This window comes from Equus asinus, chromosome 4 (genome assembly GCF_041296235.1).
Source record: "Equus asinus isolate D_3611 breed Donkey chromosome 4, EquAss-T2T_v2, whole genome shotgun sequence".
Taxonomy (NCBI): Eukaryota; Metazoa; Chordata; class Mammalia; order Perissodactyla; family Equidae; genus Equus; species Equus asinus.
Window position 1 is genome coordinate 91,508,154 of NC_091793.1, and position 21,499 is coordinate 91,529,652.

The 21,499-nt window shown below is 42.2% G+C and overlaps 1 protein-coding gene across 35 annotated transcripts in view; it reads left to right on the forward strand.

The window, feature by feature from the left end:
- The first annotated feature begins 4,297 nt into the window (after positions 1-4,297).
- Positions 4,298-21,499, forward strand: part of LYPD6B (LY6/PLAUR domain containing 6B) — a 170,962-nt gene continuing 153,760 nt past the window's right edge. For 8 of the 35 annotated variants that reach the window (XM_044768948.2, XM_070507684.1, XM_044768954.2 and 5 more), the window contains exon 1: positions 5,359-5,494. The gene's annotated coding sequence lies outside the window, so the exon portion shown is untranslated. Of the gene's footprint in view, positions 4,871-5,356; positions 5,495-21,499 lie in introns of those variants that run through there. The other 27 variants (XM_070507688.1, XM_070507686.1, XM_044768944.2 and 24 more) reach the window with 17 other exon arrangements.

A 21,499-nucleotide genomic window follows, 5' to 3' on the forward strand; every position in this document is an offset into this window, starting at 1 on the left:
TTCTGGGTTTAGAAACACAACAAAAGCATTTGGATATTTTTGTAGCCAGCAACTTTGTAAGGAGACTCATACATTTGTGGTTCATGCTTCAGCGCTTGCTCTGAAACCCAAGTAAAAGAGTGGCAGCACATCCCCAGCTGATGTGTGTTAGACAGCCGAGCAAATTCACACTGACCTACAGTCAGTCCCTGGGAGTACAGAGGATACCACGGAGCGATAAATATGGGAAAGCTGATTCGCTGCCCAGCCTCAGAGTCAAGCACAGGCCGGAGGGGGCCACCTGCATCTTTTTATTGTCTTCTTCTCAGGAAAATGGAACTGCTGCAGTGTGCCACCTTGGAAATTTTGCTTGCTGGCTTAGTACGTGAGAGGTATGCCCAACACACTTTGGGAAAGTTATTTCAGCTTTTTGCTACATCAGGACTCTGTGATTGGTGAACATCAAAAACGCAAAAGAAACACATGCCTCCCTGGCTGCCCTTGGGAAGCATGGAGAGAATTTCACCAGCCGAAAAGAGAAGAGCCTGGATTTTACGTGAGAATTCTTGAGCTGACATTTTCGGGCACCCCTAAAACATAGCTTTGATAACCGATGCTGCTGCAGCTGCTGCCTGTCCTGTTCTTGCTTCCAATTCACTTCTTGCCAAGATCTGCCAGGAAAGAAGTGTTTCCCACTGTGGGCCTCACACGACTAAATAGTGCCAGACTGGAGTCCCCTGTTCGATGTCTAATTAGCCTGTGGCTTTAGGAAGTGGAACAAAAGGTCTACATTTTTGTAGGATGTCACTTGAAAGTCTTAGCTGAATAGCCTCAGCTGTTCAAATAGTAAAGCTAGATGCGATGGGATGTGTGTGTGGGGGGGGAAGCTGGGTAAGGGAGGGGTGCTAGAGTGAGGTATCAGCAGTTCTGGCAAGAAAGATCTAGGCTTCTTTAAGATTTAAAGCACAGAACTACCATACGATCCAGCTATTCCACATCCAGGTATTTATCTAAAGAATATGAAATGCTAATTTAAAAAGATCTATGTACCCACATGTTCATTGCAGCATCATTCACAATAGCCAAGACATGGAAACAACCTGAGTGCCCATCGACAGATGAATGGATAAGGAGATGTGGTATCACACACAATGGGCTACTACCCAGCCATAAAAAAAATGAAATCTTGCCATTTGCAACAACATGGATAGACCTTGAGGGAATTATGCTAAGTGAAATAAGTCAAGCAGAGAAGGACAAATACCATATGATTTCACTTATATGTGGAAGATAAAAACAAACACATAGATACAGAGAACAGACTGGTGGTTACCAGAGGGAAAGGGGGGGTGGGGGGAAGGTGAAAGGGGTAAAGGGGCCCATGTGTACGGTGATGGATGGCAACTAGACTTTCGGTGGGGAACACGATGTAGTGTGTACAGAAGTTGCAATATAATGATGTACACTTGAAATCAATATAAAGTTATAAACCAATGTGACCTCAATAAAAAAAAAAGATTTAAAAGGCTAACACAGAGGTGGCTCCCCATTTTATTTTCCTCTTAAAAGAGGCCTGATTTTGTTTTTAGAGAGCTCCTCCTGGGAAGCTGGGTTGTGGAGGAAGTAACCTTCGTCTTCCTTTGTTCAGGTGGGGTAAGGGCTTGACTTAGAGGGAAGGGAGGCTCCTTGGCAGATGAGGGGCGGGAGCTGTTTCAAATTGAGCCAATCCCTGGGCCTGTTTTCACACCTGAGAAATGAGAAAGTTAGATGAGATCAGCTTCCCAGGCTAGCCTCTAGGTGAGTAGCACCTGGAGAGCTTATTCAAAAGCCACTCTGCTCCCCTGAACAATTCTCAGGAGCAGAGACCCGCATCTCGCGGCAGCATCCCAGGCCATCGTCCTCCTCAAGGATGTCTGGGAACGGTGGCCTGCTTGATCTCTAATGAGCCTCTCAACTCCAAAACCCTTGGCTAAGTCTGGCAGGCAGTGATTCCTCACTATTCTTGAGACCCAAACCTCTGCAAATCCAAGGACAGCTGTGGACACTCTCTTTAGGAAAAATGCACATAGACAGAGAACACTGAATCTGGTTTTGGAGTCTGTGGACCTTGATGAAGAGTTCCTGCTTTACAGTCAGCTCTCCAGAGAGAATCTAAGCATTTAGACTCGTACCTGGCACAAAGTAGCAGCTCACTGAAGGTTAGTTATTCTGTTTATGTCTCCCGGCTTTCCTACGATATACTATATTATCTTCATTTTATAGATGAGAAAACTGGGGCATAGAGAGATTAACATACCTTGTAGGTGGTGACTGGATTTGAACCCAAACCGTCTGATTCCAAAGCCAGTCCACTTAAACTTTGGGATAACCTAATCAAGTGGTTATCAGACTTGCCTACTTGAATTCATAGCTCTTTCTGACCCTAATATTTCTGGCACTTCCCTACACTCCTCCCATAACTGTTATAATTAATTGAGTAGCTATTATGTGCCTGGAACTACCCTAGATAGTTTATATGCATTGTCTCCTTGAAAAATGTGCTAAGAAAATGATAAACAGTACTAATAATGCACACATTGAGTCCTAAGTAAAGGTAGGAAAAATTAGGAAGGTAAATATATCCCAAAGCTCAGAAATTTTTTGGATTATTTCCTCTTTGGATAATTTCTCTTTCATTTTGCTGTCAGAGAACTAGAGATAGAGAAGACACTGAAGATTTCCTCATTCAAACATAATTTTCTGGGGCCAGCCCCATGGCGAGTGGTTGGGCTCACACGCTCTGCTTCAGTGGCCTGGAGTTTCTCCAGTTTGGATCCTGTGAGAGGACATGGCACTGCTTGTTGGGCCATGCTGAGGTGGCGTCCCACATAACACAACCAGAAGGGCCTGCAACCAGAATACACAGCTATGTACTGGAGGTCTTTGGGGAGAAGAAAAAAAAAAAGATTGGCAATGGATGTTAGCTCAGATGCCAATCTTAAAGAAAAATTATATATATATATATATATATATATATATATATATATAATTTTTTCACGGACCAGCAGAAAATAGTGACACACACACAGTTATTTACAAGGATTAATTAATTCATTCTAGATTCTTAAGAAGTCTCTCAATGGTTTTGTCCCTAGTTTCAGGACTTTAATGTCTATCGGATATCAGCTGGCTCTCTTCGTGCTGCCAGTCTGAGCCACAATAATGATGGTAAGAGCACCGGTCATTGAGCAGATGCCTTGTGCTGGGGCTGCGTTCAAGCACTTCACGTGCATTATTTCCCTTTGCCTCACAATGGTATCAGAGCATATTTCAGATACCCCTTTCAAGGAGAGAACTTCAAGCAGAGCCCTTTCTGATTTCATGCCTGCACGTTTCCTAAGTGGGAGAAATGCACAACTGAGGAACATGCCCAGGGCTATTCGGTAAGCCCAGGGGAGAGAGAGACAGATAGACAGACACAGACAGAGAGAACTTGAACACCAGGGCGGAACTTGTGTCTTCCTGATGATTCCCAGGCCAGTCTGGGTGGCATCACTAAGCAGGTTGGCCCAGCCAAGATTACACAGAGTGGGAGGATCCTAAATCACAGAAGATCACATGCTCCACTGACTGAAACCAACACACGAGAAGGGCTGGGCTCACTTCTGTGGGTTAGACCCGGAGGGGCTCCCGAGCTCAGCCCCACCTGCTGGTGCAAGTGGCAGTTCCAATGGCAGGCCCCTCCACAGACCCTCCCTGGGGCACCAGCCTCCCCATACGCCATAGAGGGAGTGCACTGGAGTAGGGCCCACCTGGGTGGGGCATCCTCTGCAACTTTTTTCCAGGTTGGCCTTGCCCAGTGTGAAGCAGACAGCCAGGCAACACCACATCGTAAACACTCATCTGTGCAGGAGGCACTGATGATGGGCGGTGGGGGTCCAAGCCTAGAGAGTGTTGAGCCTGTTGTTGGGGGGAGGGTGGAGCAGGCCACTTGGCCTTGACCTCACCTTAACAGACAGCCTCCAATTATGGCCTTTGAAGTTTAATATGCAGTCATAGAAGTGTGTTGAAATAGTTATAAGAAGGAATGTTCTCCATATAACTTTAAAGTTGTACAGCATTTCCTGTAGTGCACTTGGAATGGGTTTCTTTAATAAGTCTTAAAATTAACGTGTGAGTAGCAGCATTACACTTCTTGTGTGTGTGTGTGTGTGTGTGTTAAGGCCATTCATTTGTTCAATGGAACACTTAAAAAAATATACCACATTCTTTCCATTCTATTTTGATACATCTATTTTTGAAACTGTCAGGGCCTCAGTAAATCCAAGTGGCTCATGTCACACGTGACCTCTGAGAGACCTGGAAAGATCATGGAGTAGAGATCTCAGACCAAACCCAAGTCCCATTTTAGCAGAAGTTCTGACCCCAGTCAAGACTTCCCGGCCAGAGCTCCTACTAGCACCTCCAGGGCCCCAGATTCAGCTCTGCTACCAGCTGTGGGATCTTGGGTCCATCACCCGTACTCTGGGCTGTGTTTCCACAGCGCAAGGCTGGTAGGACAGTGATATATTTCTTAGTTCCTCTGCCTGTGACATTTTGAGAAGTTAAAGGTTTGCTTGATAGCTTACAAAGGTGCCCTGGGAGTTAGACCTTCCACAGGCCAGCCGACTGGCTGGCACCAGGAGGGCAGGTAAGCAGTACAGAGACGACAGGTGGCCTGGAAGCCAGGCAGCTTGACTCTGAGCTCTCCCTGATGAAGTGGGAGTGATGCTGGAACAACTCTGGCCTGGGAGGACCAGCAGGAGGCTGGACTCGAAAGACTGGCCCACACCTCATTTGTTCATCGGGTATTTACCGAGCCCCCGCTCTGTCCTGAGTTTGTTCAAGGCTCTGGCGATCCAACAGTGGACAGGTGAGGTTTCCGCCGGGCCTGGGGCTTACCGTCTAGAGGTGGGGAGGACTCACTCTGGAGTGATCTTATTTACAGCTTAAAGCCATTATTAAAAAAGGGCGAGAATTATTAGAGGGGTGGGGTGAGGTGAGGTGGAATGGTCGGAAAAGGCCTGTCTGAGTTCCTCCAGTCCTGAATAACTTGCTTTTGGCCGGATCACTTCCACCCCAGGGCTCGGTCCTCAGTTTCTACATCCCGCAGAGAAAGGGCTTGGCTGCCCCGGGTCTTCGCGCTCGGCCGAACGCCGCCCCTCGCTCCGAGTTGCATTTCCTGAGCGGACCAGGTTGGGTGCAGACAGGCCGGGCTTGGCTCCCTGCCGCCTCCCCAGCATGACCCGTCCCAGGTGTCACCTCTTGCAGCGGCCGCGCGGGCTCCCTTCAACCCCGCGGAGGACCCTGAGGTGTCGCAGAGGAGCCTGGCCCGGGGCCGCCCGCGGGCGGAAGGGGCGCCCTGTCCCCGGCCCGGCCCCCCCGGGCGCCCAGGTGGCTCGGGCCGGGGAGGAGCCGCGCCCGCCCCGCCCCGCGCGGCCGCAGCCAGCGCCGGCCGGCAGGAGCACCGCGAGGCCCGGCGGTGCGGGCGGCGCAGGTGAGCGAGCGGGCGGCCGGGGGCGGCGGGGGGCGCGGGGCCGCGGCGCGGCGGAGGGGCTGGGGGCCGGTGGCCGCCCGGGGGCGAACGACTGCGGCCATGGGGGCAGGAGGCGGGGGCGGGCAGGCGGGGGCCGCGCGGTCTGTGAGTGCCCGGAGCGCCGCGGAGGCACCGGTGCGGCGGCGCTGGTGGGAGAGGGGAGGCTGGGGGCCGGACTGCCGGGGCGAGCACGGAGCTGAGGTGGGGGGTTCAAGGCCGATGGAGGAGCCGAGAGCGGGCCCCCGCCTCGCCCTCTGCAGCGTTTCCCATCGGGCCCGCGCCGGAGCCGCTGCTCCCTCTGCCCGGCTCTTTACTTTTGGTGTTGGTGAGGAATAAACGACCTACCCATGGGTTAGTTACCTGGGGCTGCCGAAACGCTGAGTGTGCGAGGCTGCCTGACTCCAGGGTCCTTAGGTTGTAAGGCTGCAGGGCTGTGTGCCCTGGGGCGTCATGGGGGTGAACGTGGAGGGGTGCTGTCCATCTCCCAGGGTCTGGCAATCAGCATGAGAAAGTGGAGGAAGTCTAGAATGGTGTCTAAATTCTAGTCACTAGCTGTGTGACCTTGAGCAAGTTACTTAACTTCGCTGATCCTCAGTTTCCTCAAAGGTCAAACGGGTATTATAATCATTAGAACAGCCTTAAGTTATAAGAGGTTTGTAAAGTACATAGCACAATGCTGGATGAAAGTTTTCAGCATTTCCCCCCCTCTGTGTTACTGTAACACTTTATGCCTGCGAGAGGTCCCCCTACATTTCTGGACAGAAGGGAGATCCAGGAGGCTCCGATTACCCTCCTTTAGGAGGGAACTGCGGTGGTGGTGGTGTGTTTTCTGCAGTGGGTGGGCATTCTTTAGCACTCTGACTTGTTCATGGCTAGGGCTCCTCCAGGTTGTCTTAGTTCCTGGCACCATTCTAGAAGCCAAGATTGAGAGGTGCTGGGGCACAGGCCCTATAGACAGAAAGGGTGTTGTCAGCCTGCTCTCATCAGTACTGACTGTGTTTGTCAGAATTCTTTTCTTTGGGTTGGATTTTGGTCGCTTGAAAATTGCCTTATGCAATGTAGAAATTGATTGGGTCACATAAATGAAAAGGCTGAGGGTTTAGCTTCAGGCATAGCTGGATCTGGGGGCTTGTATAAAGTTGCAGGGCTCTGTCTGTCTTTCATACATCTTTGCTCCTTTTTCCTCTGTGTTGACTGCTTCTTAGTATGGAGTGATAAATAGCACCGGCACCTTCAGGCTTATCGGCTCTTTCAGAGAGAGGGGATGGGGTGGGGAGAGTCTTTCTCTTTTTTCATCTCCTCCATCCTTATAGCAAATCTTATCAATATACTAGACCAAAGTGGGGCCAAGCCATCTCAGTGGATAGGGAGTGAGTTTCTGTGATAGGAGTGGGTACTTTACCCAGGTGCCACCATGCCTCGGGGGATCAGTTCAACCACTGTGATACACAGTCCTACCCCAGCTGCTGGGGATTGGGGAGGGGCAGCTCTGAATGAGAAGTCTGCATTCTGGGTAGATAAAAATAGGACATGTCCCTTGCACTATCTCTGCCTTTTCTCACAGCCTCCTAAAGTAAGTCTATAGTAGAGTGTACACAGCCTGGGTGCCATGCTCTGTCAGTCATCAAGTCTTTATCCAATGCATGGAAGGCATCCTGCATGTTCATTCTTTCATTCACTCAGACTTAATAAATGCCCAGCGTATGGCAGGACCTCTGCCAGGTGAAAATGCTTGCTTTTGCGAAACTTACAGTCTGTTTGGAAGATGTGCAGATAACAGTGCCTGGGACTGCTTAACTGTCTAGGGTTGTCGTGAAGACTTCCCAAGGAAGCCATAGTTGACCTCTAAATTGGAGGTGAGGAGGGCTGCTCTGGGAGAAAACTAGAGTTGAAGGGACTTCCCAGGCCATGTGGTAGGATATGAGTTAGGGCACTTTCTGTTGTAAGTAACTTTATTTAGCTTACATTACAATTTTGCTTAAGAAGTCTGGAGGTAGGTGGTTCAAAGTGGTCACAGCTCTAGGTTGACTTCTGGAAGATTCTTTTGATTTTTCCCTGCCCTGCCACAGGGTGTCTCGAGCTCCATCAGACCTTCGGGTGATAATGTTCGAAGCAGAAAGGGAGGGACAGGGCTTGCTTCTCAGTGTTTCTCTAGATAACAAAGGACAAAATTCCCCAGAAATTCCCTGTGCATTTGGCCAGGTGCCATTGGCCGAAATGGTCACATGCCCACCCTAAACCAGACACTGGCGAAGGAGAAGAGGGTGGCTCTGATTGTTTTGGCCAAGCAATCTTCTGGAGCTGGGGGAGGGGCTCACCTGCCCTGAACACATGGAGCCCCATATCTGAACAAAATCAGAGTTCGGTTAGCAAGGAAGAAAGTGAGACGGCCTGTCTGGCTGTTAGGTAGGCAGTCAACCGTGTCTCCCAGAGGTGGTGACAGATAATGGAATGCATGGCCTATATGGGCAGTCAGGAGGAGCTGAGTACAATAGAAGTACAGGGTGTGGCTGAGAGGAGGAAAGGAGCTGAGGTTGGAGCTGTGGTAGAGACAGGAGTACCTGTGTTAGATACCACTCTGGGTATCACTAAGAAGGGTCCATCTTGGTTTCATTCCTCAGAGAACTTACACTCAAAACCTGGAAAACTTTTTCAGAGTTTTTCATCTTTCCATTAGTAACAGCAGCAGTGGCTCGCTCTATGGTGTTGATTCTGTAGGTGGGGATTAGAGTGGAGGGGTTTGGGAGGGGCCATGTGTAGTTTGCAAAAGCCTCACAGATGGTTCTGCTGTGCCTCCCAGGCCCCACCTGTCCCCAGCACCTCCCTTCATCTTCTCCCATGCCCCATCTTGAGAACACTTGCTTGTTCTGTCTTCACTTCAGTATTATGACGTCTTCAAACTAACAGGCTGGGACTTGGGGAAGATGCAGTTAGTGGTAGATCCTGGACTAGAAAACAGTTCAGCTGACAAGAAGTGCAGTGGGTGAATCCTCTGTGGCTGTTCTTAGTAGGAAACCAGCCTCTGCTGTCTGCTGCTTTTAGATCCTTTAGCCTGTTTTCATCCAAAGCATGAGGTGAGTTCTGCTTTCTCTTTCCATTTGATGTCATGGACACTGGTGGACATTTGGAGCTAGATGGGGCAACCAGGGATGCTACTCTTCATCAGTCTCCATCCTCAATATCTAGTTAGCACAGAAATTGGCAAAAAGCCCTGGTCACTAATCCTGGAAGAAAGGAGAGAGTGGAAGGCCGCATGTTTTGTTTTCATCAGCAGTACTGCCACAGGCTGGCCGGGATCGCTGGAAGAGTGTGAGGGAATGAATCTCTAGAAGCCTTGGGCAGGCAGTCAGTCACAAAATTTATTGATCATCTACTCTGTGCCAGACACTTTTCTGGGACACAAGAAAGACAGTCTCTGTTCTCATGGAGCTTACAATCTACTGGAAGGAGACGTGTTTATGTTTTAGCTCATATGTCAGGTGATGAGAAATACTATAATGAAAAATAAAATAGGTTAAGAGAAAAATGCAGTAGTTGGAAACAAGCTGGGCCTAGTGCTGGAAATCTTCAAGGTTTATCCTCTCTCTAGTTTCTAGTCGAGAAATATGGCCTGAACGTGTATGATATTGGGCAAAAAAAGACAGCCGTTCACTTGAAGAATAGGGTTACATATTGAATAACTTGATCTTAAAGGATTTCTTTCATGCAGAGACTCTTTGTTTGTTATACCTCTCATTGTTCTCAAACATGATTTACAATAACTTACAAAACATGGTAACAGGTGATGAGAAATAGGGAAGAAATATGAGCAAAGGGAAAATAAAGGTCATTTCTTTCATCATTATGTTCCAGAATTGTTTAGTTTTGGTAGCAGGGGAAGAAGGAAGTATGATGATTAAAAACGTGGTGAGTCATGCTCAGGGCTCATTATTTAAAAGGAGAGAAAATAAATTTTGATGCTTCAGGAAGTTATAACTTTTTTAGAGTTTAGAGAGCCAATTTTATTTGATAAGAAAGATAGTCTCATTACTAAACATGTATATGAAATTTATCTCCTGAGTTCAAAGGAAACTCAATTTTTTTTCTTTTTAGATCAATACAAAGTGCATCAAAGGTTAACAGAGATCAAAAGTCTAATTCCAGGGTCAAATAATATGGTACAAATGAAAATTGGAGAAAAGTTATGTTTGGACCTGTAACTGACTGGGAAAAATATACCAATTCAAATGAAAATTTATAGCATGGAAGTTTTATGCAGAGGTAATCTTGATTATCTGATTTTATTGGGTTGTTTGTTTTCTTATTGTAGAGTTTTGAGAGTTCTTTACATAATCTGGATATATGTCCTTTGTCAGAAATGTGATTTGCAAATAATTTCTCCCAGTCTGTGCTCTATTTTTTTTTTTATTCTCATAACAGTGTTTTTCTCAGGGCAAAAAAATTTTTTAACTTTGATAAAGCAATTTATCAATCTTTTTGTGGATCAAAGTTTTGTTGTTTTATCTAATAATTCTTTGTCTAACCAAAAATCTTGAAAATTTTCTGTTTTCTTCTAAAAGTTTCGTAGTTTTATGTTTTTATACTTAGACCTATGATCCATTTTGGGTTAATTTTTGTATAAATGTACAAGTCAAAGAAATGTTTTTTGGGAAAGATTCGCCTTAAGCTAACATCAGTTGCCAATCTTCCTCTTTTTTTTTTCCCCTCCTCAAAGCTCCAGTGCATAGTTGTATATTCTAGTTCTAGGTCCTTCTAGTTCTTCTATGTGAGCCACCACCACAGCATGGCTACTGACAGGTGTTATTCTGCACCTGGGAACTAAACCACTAGACCGTCAGGGCTGGCTTGGAAATTTTTGTTTTTGCATATGGAAGTCCAGTTGTTCCAGCACCATTTGTTGAAAAGACTATCCTTTCCCTGTTGAATTGTCTTTACTCTTGTTGAAAATCAATTGGCCATAAACATAAGGGTCTATTTCTGGACTCTCAGTTTTATTGCATTGATCTAAATGTCTGCTTTGTGCTAATACTACACTGTCTTGATTATTCTGAATATATGATAAGTATTGAAAGCAGGTAGTATAAGTCCTCCAACTTTATTCTTTTTCAGAATTGTTATGACTCTTCTGGTTGCTTTTCCTTTCTGTATCAATTGTAGATTCAGCTTGTCAATACCTACAAAAAATCCTGCTGGGATTTTGAATGAGATTGCATTGCATCTATAGATTAATTTATGAAGAACTGACATATTTACAATATTGAGTCTTCCAATTCATGAACATGATGTATCTTCTCTTTTCATTTATTTGTCTTTTTTGATCTTTCTGTCATCAATCATGCACATGTTTTGTTAGCTTTAGACTTAAGTATTTCGTTTTTGGGGTTGCTGTTGTTGCTAGTATATAGAAATACAATTGATTTTTGTATAAAGACATATTATTCTGTTGCCTTGCTAAAGCCACTTATTTATTTTTTCTGGGAGCTTTATTCTTTGTTCTTTGGAATTTTTTACATAGACAATCATGTCATCTGTGAATAAAGGCAATTTTATTTCTTCCTTTCCAGTCTAGATGCTTTTTATTTCTTTTTCTTTTTTGCCTTATTGCACTGTGTAGGAATTTCAGCACAATTTTATTTTTTATTTATTATTAATTAATTAATTAATTTTTGAGGAACATTAGCCCTGAGCTAACATCTGCCACCAATCCTCTTTTTTTTGCCAAGGAAGACTGGCACTGAGCTAACATCTGTGCCCATATTCCTCTGTTTTATATGTGGGACGCTGCCACAGCCTGGCTTGACAAGTGGTGTGTAGGTTCACACGCAGGATCAGAACTGGCGAACCCTGGGCTGCTGAAGTAGAATGTGCGAACTTAACCACTGCACCAATGGCCTGGCTCGTCAGCACAATTTTAAATAGGAGTGGTGGGAGAGAACATCCTTGCCTTATTTCTTATCATAAGGGGGAAACAATCTTTCACTCTTAAGTATGATGTTAGCTGAGGTTTTTTGTAGATGCCCTGTGACATTAAGGAATTTCCCGTGTATTCCTAGTTTACTGAGAGTTTTTATTATGGATAGATTTTTGAATTTTGTTGAGTGCCTTTTCTCCATCTATTGACAGGATCCACTGATTTTTTTCTTCATATTTAATATGGTGAATTACACGGATTGATTTTCAGTGTTGAACCTGCCTTATATGTGTGGGATAAACTTCTGCTTGGTTGTGATATACTTTTGGAAGAGACAGTGTAGGATTGGTATTATTTCTTCAATATTTGATAGAATTCATCAGTGAAACCATTTGGTCCTCGAGTTTTCTTTGATGGAAGGTTTTTAACTACAAAATTAATTCCTTTAATAGATAGAGGATAATTCAGGTTACCTGTTTCTTCTTGATAAGTTTGGGTAGTTTATATCTTTCAAAGAATTGGTCTACTTTACCTAAGTTGTCAAATTTATGGATATAACATTGTTTGTGGTACTCTCATATTATCTGTTTCATGTCTGTGGAGTCTGTAGTATGTTCTCTCTTTCCTGATACTGGTCATTTGCATTTGCAATCCTTTTCTTACTTAGTCTGTCTAGAAGTTCATCAATTTTATTGATTTTTTTTTTCAAAGATCTAGATTTTGGTTTCATTAATTTTGTCTGTTATTTTTCTATTTTCAATTTTATTTATTTCTGTTTTTATCTTTATTATTTCCCTCCTCCTTGCTTTGGGTTTAATTTTCTCTCCCATTTTCTTAAGGGGTAAGCTTACATTGCCAATCTGAGATTTTTCTTCTGTTTTAGTATAAGCACTTAATGCTATAAATTTCTGTCCAACCACTGATTTAGCTGCATTCCACAATTTTGATATGTGTATTTTCATTTTCATTTATTTAAAATTAAAATATTGAAAAATTTCCCTTGAGACTTCCTCTTGACCCATGTGTTATTTCAAAGTATGCCATTTCATTTTCAAGTATTTGGGAATTTCCCAGAAATCTTTTTGTTGTTGATTTCTAGTTTAATTCTATTATTATCCCACACTATAATTTGCATGATTTCTATTCTTTTAAACTTGTTCACATTTGTTTTATGGCCAAGAACATGGTCTATCTTGGTAAATGTTCAAGGTGCAGTTGAAAAGGATGTGTGTTCTGCCATCATTGGGTAGAATGTTTCGGAAATATTAGGTCAAGTTGTTTGATAGCGTTGTTCAGATCTTCTGTGTCTTTACTTGTTTTCTGTCTATTTATTTTATCAATAACAGAAATGTTAGAGTCTCCAGATACAATTATAGATTTTTCTATTGTTTTAGCACTTTTTGCTTCATGTATTTTGACCATCTGTTCTTAAGTGCAAGCACATGTAGGATTGTTATGTCCTCTTGGAGAACTGATCAATTTCTTGTTGTAGAATATTCCTCTTTATCCCTGTTAGCATTCCTTGTTTTGGAATCTACTTTGTTTGTTAATAGTACAGCTACTCCAGCTTTCTTTCAGTTAGTGTTTCCGTTCTATATATTTTTTGTTCTTTTACTTTTAACCTATCTATGTCTTTATATTTAAGGTGGGTTTTTTGGTAGACCTCATATAGTTGGGTCTTACTCTTTTAACCAATCTGACAATATCTGTTTTTTAATTAGTGTTGTTAGATCATTCACATTTACTATGATATTGATCTGGCCTAATTAAAATCTGCCATCCTGCTAGTTCTTTTCTGTTTGTTCCATTAGTTCCTTTTTTCTTTTTGTTTTTTTCTTATTACTTGCATTTTTTATGAGTCCCTTTTATCTTCAAAATGGACTCCTTATTTATGTTTCTTTAGCATTTTTTAGTGAGAGATAGATATATATAAAGATATAATTTATATATAATATATAATGTATATCTATAAATATATAATTTTTAAATATAAATATGTAATTTATATATTAACATAAAAATTAATGTATTAATCAGAATCTACTTTCAGGGAAAACATATAGGTCAAGAGGATGTCTCAAGGGAATGTTTCATGTGTGGTCTAAGGCCCTTCAGCAGTATGTCCCCAGTCCTTTTCTTCTATCCTTTGTGCTATTTTTATTATCATTTTTCTTTTATATATGCTGTAAACAAAACATTGCTGCTATTTTTACTTTAGACCATGGGTCAGCAAACTTTTTCTGTAAAGGGTTAGAAAGTAAATATTATAGGCTTTGAGACCACATATCGTCTATGTTGCATATGCTGCTTCTTTTTTTAAACAACACTTTAAAAATATAGAAACCATTCTTAGCTCATGGGTCATACTAAAACAGACTATGGGCTGGATTTGGCTTGCAGGCCATAGTTTGCTGACTCTTCCTTTAAGCATTCAGTTATCTTTTTTTTTGAGGCAGATTAGCCCTGAGCTAACTACTGCCAGTCCTCCTCTTTTTGCTGAGGAAGACTGGCCCTGAGCTAACATCCATGCCCATCTTCCTCTACTTCTCTACTTTATATGTGGGATGCCTACCACAGCATGGTTTTTGCCAAGCAGTGCCATGTCCGCACCTGGGATCCGAACCGGCGAACCCTGGGTTGCCAAGAAGCAGAACGTGTGAACTTAACTGCTGTGCCACTGGGCTGGCCCCTCAGTTATCTTTTAAAGCAATTAAAAATAAGCAAAAGATGAATTTTATTTGACTTTCATTTATTCCATTTCCAGCACTCTTCATTTGTTTGTGCAGATCCACGTTTCTGTCTGGCATTGTATTCCTGCTGCCTGAAAAACTTCATTTAGCATTTCTTGTAGTTTAGGTCTCCTGGCACTGAATTCTCTCAGTTTTTGTTTGCTATGGCTGACTTTATTTCTCCTTCATTGTTGAAAGATATTTTCACTGGGTATAGAATTCTGGTTAACATTTTTTTTTTCTTTCAGCACTTCAAAGATGTTGTTTCATTGTCTTCTTACTTGCATGCCTTCTGACAAGATGCCTTCTATAATTCTAATCTTTGTTCCTTTGTATTTAATGTTTTATTTTCCTCCCACTGCATTCAAGATTTTCTTTTTGTCTTTGGTTTTTAGCTGTTTGAATTTGACCTGCCTAGGGGTGTGTGCGTGCGTGCGTGCGTGTGTGTGTGTACACATGCATGCATGTGCTTGGTGTTTATCCTGCTTGGTGTTCTTGAGCTTCTTGGGTCTGTGGTTTGGTATCTGTCATTAATTTTAGAAAATTCTCAGCAATTATTTCTTCAAATATTTCTTCTGCCCCATTCTCTTTCTTTTCTCCTTCTGAAATTTTGATTATACTTAGTTTACAATTTTTGGTGTTGTTCCACAGCAGTTGGGCACTTTTTTTGTTTCATTCTTCTTTGTTGTTTTAGTTTGGGTAATTTCTATTGACCTATTTTTCAAGTTCACTGATTCTTTCCTTGGCTGTGTCAAATTGGAAGAATGCCTTTTGAAAGCATTCTTTCTATTACTGTGTTTAGTCTTTCAAGCATTTCCATTTGATTCTCTCTTATAGTTTCTATCTCTCTGTTACAGTTATTCATTTGATCTTTCATGTTGCTCACCCTTTCTATTAGGGTCTTTTATAATTAATTATGATTGTTTTAGATTTTGTGTCTGATAGCTTCAACATCTGTGTCATATCTGAGTCTGGTTCTGTTAATTGCTATGTCTCTTCACAGTGTTGTTTTTTTCTTGCTTTTTGTATGCCCTGTAATGTTTTCTTGAGAACTAGATATCTTGTGCAGGACATTAGGGACCGACATAAGTAGTTTTTACGCCTGGAAATGGGCATGACTTTCTATTTCTACTAGGCCTTTAGTGTGTTTGGTTGGTCAGCCTAATCACGAGTTGAACTGGATTTGAGGTTTGTTGTTGGTATGGTTATCCTAGTGCACCACAGAATGCAAGTTCCTCTTGTGATATTTTGAGTTTAGAGTTGGGACTGATTTGCTGAAGAGCCTTTCTCAATGTCTGTTTCATTGTCAGCCTTAGGTCTTCTTGCACTGTGCCTCAGAGTGGCTTATCTCCGTGTCCTGTCAACTCTCCCAGAAGTATTCCATTGTTGTTTACTTGATGCTTGTTAGCCAATGTCTGAGTGCCTCTGCCTCAGGTAACTCAGGTAAACACGTGCTCCTGTCTTGTCTCTTCCTGCAGATGCCTTGTTCTTAGATTTTGGGCTGCTTTGCACCTCTGTGACCTCAGTTGTCTAATGGACTGAAGAATGTTATGAACTTGCAGTTTATCTGGCTTTTTATTTGTTGTAAGCAAGGGAAGATCCTCTTTTCAGCTCTTTATACTCTGAGCAGAAATCAAAGCCTTGATTTGATGTTTTCTAGCTCGCTCTTTGTGTGATCTTCATGTAAAATCCTGATACTGTTTTCCTTCTGTCTATGCCTTATAAAATGTCATTTATGTGTTTTATACATATAAATCAGTGATTCTCAACTCTTACCGTGAAACATTAAACCTGATGCAAATCTTGGGCCCCAGTGTTTCAACTGATGTACATTGGGATCCAGGCATGGGTAGCTTTTAAAAGCTCCCCAGGTGATTCTGATGTACGTCTAGGTTGAGAACCCCTGGTCTAAGTATCACTGACAACTTTTCCTTTCACAGAGGTGCCATTCCAATATAAATGGCCATATGAAATTTCAGGCGGTATACATTAACCCTTGTGACTTGTGGAATGGTTTCCCTGCTAATTGTGTCTTCAGTGGTAGTTAATTGCCTGTGATCTAGACTGATAGTCTCATATAATGGGGAAGAGACTTAGTGTTCTTATTTAACTTTCCATTACTTGCAGGAATGCCCTCATGACAATGTAGGGCTTTGGTGCTGCTTATAGTCTTTCAGGGGCTGGAAACTCTGCTGTTCAAAATAATACACCCCTTTGTGAGATAGTTGTACTTGTTAGAAGTGTTTTCTTTCTGTTGAATTGAAATGTGCCCTCCTATGATCTAGCAAATAATTTGTCTAATTCATAGCCTTGCACACTGTTTTGAAAGAGATCTGTTTGCATGACCCAGTGCAGGTGCGTGTTCTCACGTGTGTACATGTACACAAACTCTCATATCCATGACAAGCATTTTATGAAACAGCACTTACTATAAGTCTTGCACCTCTAAATTGATTTCATGACCCACCAATGGGTTGGTTTTTGCAGTATGAAAAGTGCTTATCCAGCCCATCTTCCACTAGACAAGCTTTCAAAGGTTTCAAGACAGCTCTCCTGGCACCTCAAAGTTTTCTTGCGTCTGGTGTAACGCTGGTTCCTTAGCTGTGTTTCAGCTTCCTCACTGCCCTGGCCTGCGTCATGCACTAGGTGGGCTTCAGCGTGTGGTGCCCTCTGCATGTGAATGACCTAGTCCAGAGGCCAGGTCTCTACAGGTGGGCAATCACTAAAGGGTAGAGGAAGCGTTCCTTGTCTTTTTCTAGACACCATTTCTAGTCATGTGGCCCAAATTCAGTGAGCTATAAGTTGAAACGTTGAACATTGAGAAACATTGTTGATGGCTTTTGTCATTTTTTTGTGTCCTCCCATTTTTTTCATATTAATAACACATTATCCTAATTAGCTATATATGCAAATTTATTTTCCAAGAGACTGTAAACTCCTTAGATGTCAAAAAGAATATTTCATTCTTTTTCTCCAGGGGGATCAGCACAACAAAATTAATTTGTTAAATTAATCTTAGAAAACTATGTTCCCAGTCAAAACACTTTGGCCTTTTAGCCCCATTGCTTTGCTAACAATTGTGCTACTAACCTTACCTATTACTTACCAACCCAGGACCTGATAGCCCTGTATTTACTTTGGGCAATAGACAAACTGGGTAATCTAGATGAACTTGTTACCTTAGTCCTCATGCATGAGTACTCATGCAGGTGCTGGATGAGATGACCAATATTTCACAACTTAAGTCCTGTTTAGGGACACATGACATGCAAGATGAGTGTCAATGAAGTGTAGTGGGTTAGTGCTCTTAGAGGTCACAGATGAGAGAAAGGTCACACAGGTGGTTTGGAAAGACTTGATTTGGTCCTTGAAGGTAAGCATCAGACATATGGAGTAGAAGGAAGGTATTTGGGAGTGGGAAGATTTGGAAGGAGAAAAAATTTATTTTGGTAGTCTCCCAAGTTCTGATATGTCTGCTTTCTCTGGGAGTGACTTGGATCCATAGAATCTGAGAGAAACCATAGGTGAGATACAGCGGAGGGCCCGGCCCAGTGGTGCAGTGGTTAAGTTCGCACATTCTTCTTCTCGGTGGCCCGGGGTTCGCCGGTTTGGATCCCGGGTGCGGACATGGCACTGCTTGGCAAGCCATGCTGTGATAGGTGTCTCATATATAAAGTAGAGGAAGATGGGCACGGATGTTAGCTCAGGGCCAGTCTTCCTCAGCAAAAAGAGGAGGACTGGCAGTAGTTAGCTCAGGGCTAATCTTCCTCCAAAGGAAAAAAAAAAAAAGAAAGAAAAAAAGGTACAGCGGAAAATCTAATTTAACTGGTTTCTGTAGCAAGGATAGACATCCACAGAAGGTAATAGGCTCAACTCCCCTCACCCCCACCCCCCATGTCTGAGCCTACAGAGACTCTGACTCTGACGTGTGTCGTTTGTGTGTGTTGTGGAAGCCACTTCTTATTGTAGCTGGCTTCAGCTCACCAGGAGCCGTTTCAAAGCTAGGAGCTCTAGCTTTGCTTGTTTGCAACTTCTGTCCAGTTTTAGAGCAGCCGTCCATAGCCTTGACGTAATTTTTTCTACTTTCGTTTCTCTGAGGGCTCTTAAACAGATGTATTATTAAGAAACACACCTTCTTAAAGTGTGCTGCAGCCACCACTCTTCATGGCCCACTTCATCCGTGAGACAATCCTTCGAGTATTCTTGTTCATAGTGAAAGTGACCCATCAAAATATTGCATAAAAGCCAGATATATCATTGGTATCTTATGGAAAACATCTCATTCATTTTGGGACTATTTTGCTGTGGTAGAAAATAGGGGTGGAAGTACATTATGAAAATAATAGGCACTGTGTGTGTGTTATTTGTTCCTCAGCAAGGTATGGGGGCCACAGTTCTTAAGCAACTAGAAGAATATTTAGAACAAAGATGAGGGCTCTGAATAATAGATATTCATAGATATTGTGGCACATAGCAACACACTGTTGCTGAGAAGTGTACATCATCCATTTCTTTTAGAATCTAATGCCAGGATGGTTGTTTATCTCCTGGGAAGAACTGATAAATCAAACAATGGAGACCTGTATAATTCTTTATATTTCTCTTTTTGCCTTGGCAGCCAGGAAGCCCAGAGCTAAATGTATAAATACTCAACTGTAGTGATAATTTTATTTCAAGTTCTGTGTACAAAGATTTCCTGTCTTAAATCATGATTTCATCTTTTTACAATAGTAACTTTTATTTTCTTCTTATTACCATGGGGATACATGTTCATTATAGAAAATACTGAAAATAATAGATTACCTCCCAATCAGATATTTTCCTATCACACAGAAATAGTCACTGTTTACATTTTAATCATTCTCATTTCTTCTAAGCATATATGTGTATATATATTCTTATATCATATATTATATATATTATAATATTATGTATTATACAGTGAAATGATACCTTTCACACTGTATTAAAATTCCTTTTTTAGCTGAACTTTTATAAACATTTTCCATGTCATTAAATATTCCCCGCATAGCATTATTTTTAGTGGCTGGTATAATATTTCATCATGAGGATATATCTTGTTGTACTTTTAGCTTGAACTCAGCTTTCTGCTGTTATAAACAAATTTGTCATGTACATTCTTGTAGCTAAATCTCAGAGCACATCCACGATTATTTCCTTAGAACAGAGTTTCTAGAAGTGACATAACTGAGTAGAGGGCTATACGATTTTTGGGGCTTTAGATATATATTTCCATGTCATCCTCCAGAAAGATGAACTAATCTATTTTATCACCTAAAGTTTGAGAGTGCGTCTTCCCAAGCCTCCTGCAGTATTGAGATGATTACTTTTTAGAATCTATATGAAGAGGCAGGACTTCCGGCTGTGGCCAGGTGAGGAGGCTGCACATCTCCTCCAGAAGGCGACTGTAAATCTGGACGAAGTGAACAGAAGCAGCCATTTTATCGCTCTGGTAACCCATCAAAGGTGTACCACAATCTGAGAAGTGTTATTCTGGAAAACCTCAACTTCAGGTGAGAACAGTGGAATCTGTGGCGTTCTTGCCTGGGGCTGCTGCCTTCTCCCCGCCACCCGGCTCAGTGGCTGCAGAGGTGTTGTCTCAGCAAAGAGAGATGGAGGCCAGCCCCTCTGCTGCCGAGATCAAAGGCACTCCCTGGATTTGCAGTGGTGGGCGATGCCTGCCACCAGGGACTGTTTCTCCATAGCTCTGTCTCCCCTGTTTCAGTTTACTTTGAGTCTTTAAAAAAAATAAAAATACTCTTCTATTATAAACACTTATATTTATTATAGAAAAATAAACATAAACAAAGAGAAAAACCACCTCAAGCCCACTTGGTGTGTTCTTCTATATCAGCTCATTTCAGTAAAACTTTCTGTGGTGATAGAAATGTTTTGTGCTGTCCAGTACAGTGGCCACTGTCCTCTTGTGTTTATTGAGCACTTGAAATGTGGCTAGTGAGGAACCAAGAAACTGAACTTTTAATTTTTATTAATTCTAACTAATTTAAATTTAAATATCCATGTGTGCCTAGTGGCTGTAGTGTTAGCTTGGTTCTATTATTTCTATAACATGGAGACATGGATACATGCATATGTAATTTAAAAAAACAAAAATAGGGGGCCAGCCTGGTGGTGCAGAGGTTAAGTGTGCACGTTCCGCTTCTTGGCGGCCTGGGGTTTGCAGGCTCGGATCCCAGGTTTGGACATGGCACTGCTTGGCAAGCCGTGCTGTGGTACAGGTCCCACGTATAAAGTAGAGGAAGATGGGCACAGATGTTAGCTCAGGGCCAGTCTTCCTCAGCAAAAAGAGGAGGATTGGCAGCAGATGTTAGCTCAGGGCTAATCTTCCTGAAAAAAACAAAAAACAAACAAAAAAAATAGGATCATACTGGATATTGTACTTCGTATCCTTCTTTTTCTGGTTAACAATATATCATAAACATAATTTTAATTGCTGACTTGTTTTCCATTGAATGAATGTATCATAATTTGTTTAACGAATCTCTTTCATGGCTTCAGGATATTTCCAATATTTTGATACTATAGATAACATTGCAGATAATCTTTATAGCTAAAGTTGTGACATTCATAATTATTTACAGAGGATAAATTCTTAGAATTTGAATTATTGGGTGAAATTTGATACCCATTTGCAAAGTTCTCTTCCAAGACAGTCTACCAGTGAACATTCTCAGCAGTGGTATATGAAACTCTCTCACCATTATTATTGTTATTTTAAAATTGAGATAAATATGCATGCCATAAAATTCACCCTTTTAAAGTACAGACGGTCCCTGACTTACTGTGGTTTGACTTACGATTTTTTGATTTTTTGATGGTGTGAAAGCAATACGCATTCAGTAGAAGCTGTACGTTGAATTTTGATCTTTTCCCAGGCTAGTGACGTGCAGTACGATCCTCTCTCATGATGCTGGGCAGTGACAGTGACCGCAGCTCCCAGTCAGCCCCGCGATCCCGAGGGTAAACAGCTGATACACTTACAACCATTCTGTACCCAGACAACTGTTCTGTTTTTCACTTTCAGTACAGTAATCAATAAACTACATGAGCTGAACATTTTATTATAAAATAGGCTTTGTGTGAGATGATTTTGCCCATGTAAATATAAACACTTACATTTGCTAATATAAGTGTTCTGAGCATGTTTAAGGTAGGCTAGGCTGAGCTGTGATATTCTGTAGGTAGGTGTGTTAAGTGCATTTTTGATTTATGATATTTTCAATTTACGATGGGTTTATCTGGGCGTAACCCCATCGTAAGCCAAAGATCTGTATATAATTTGGT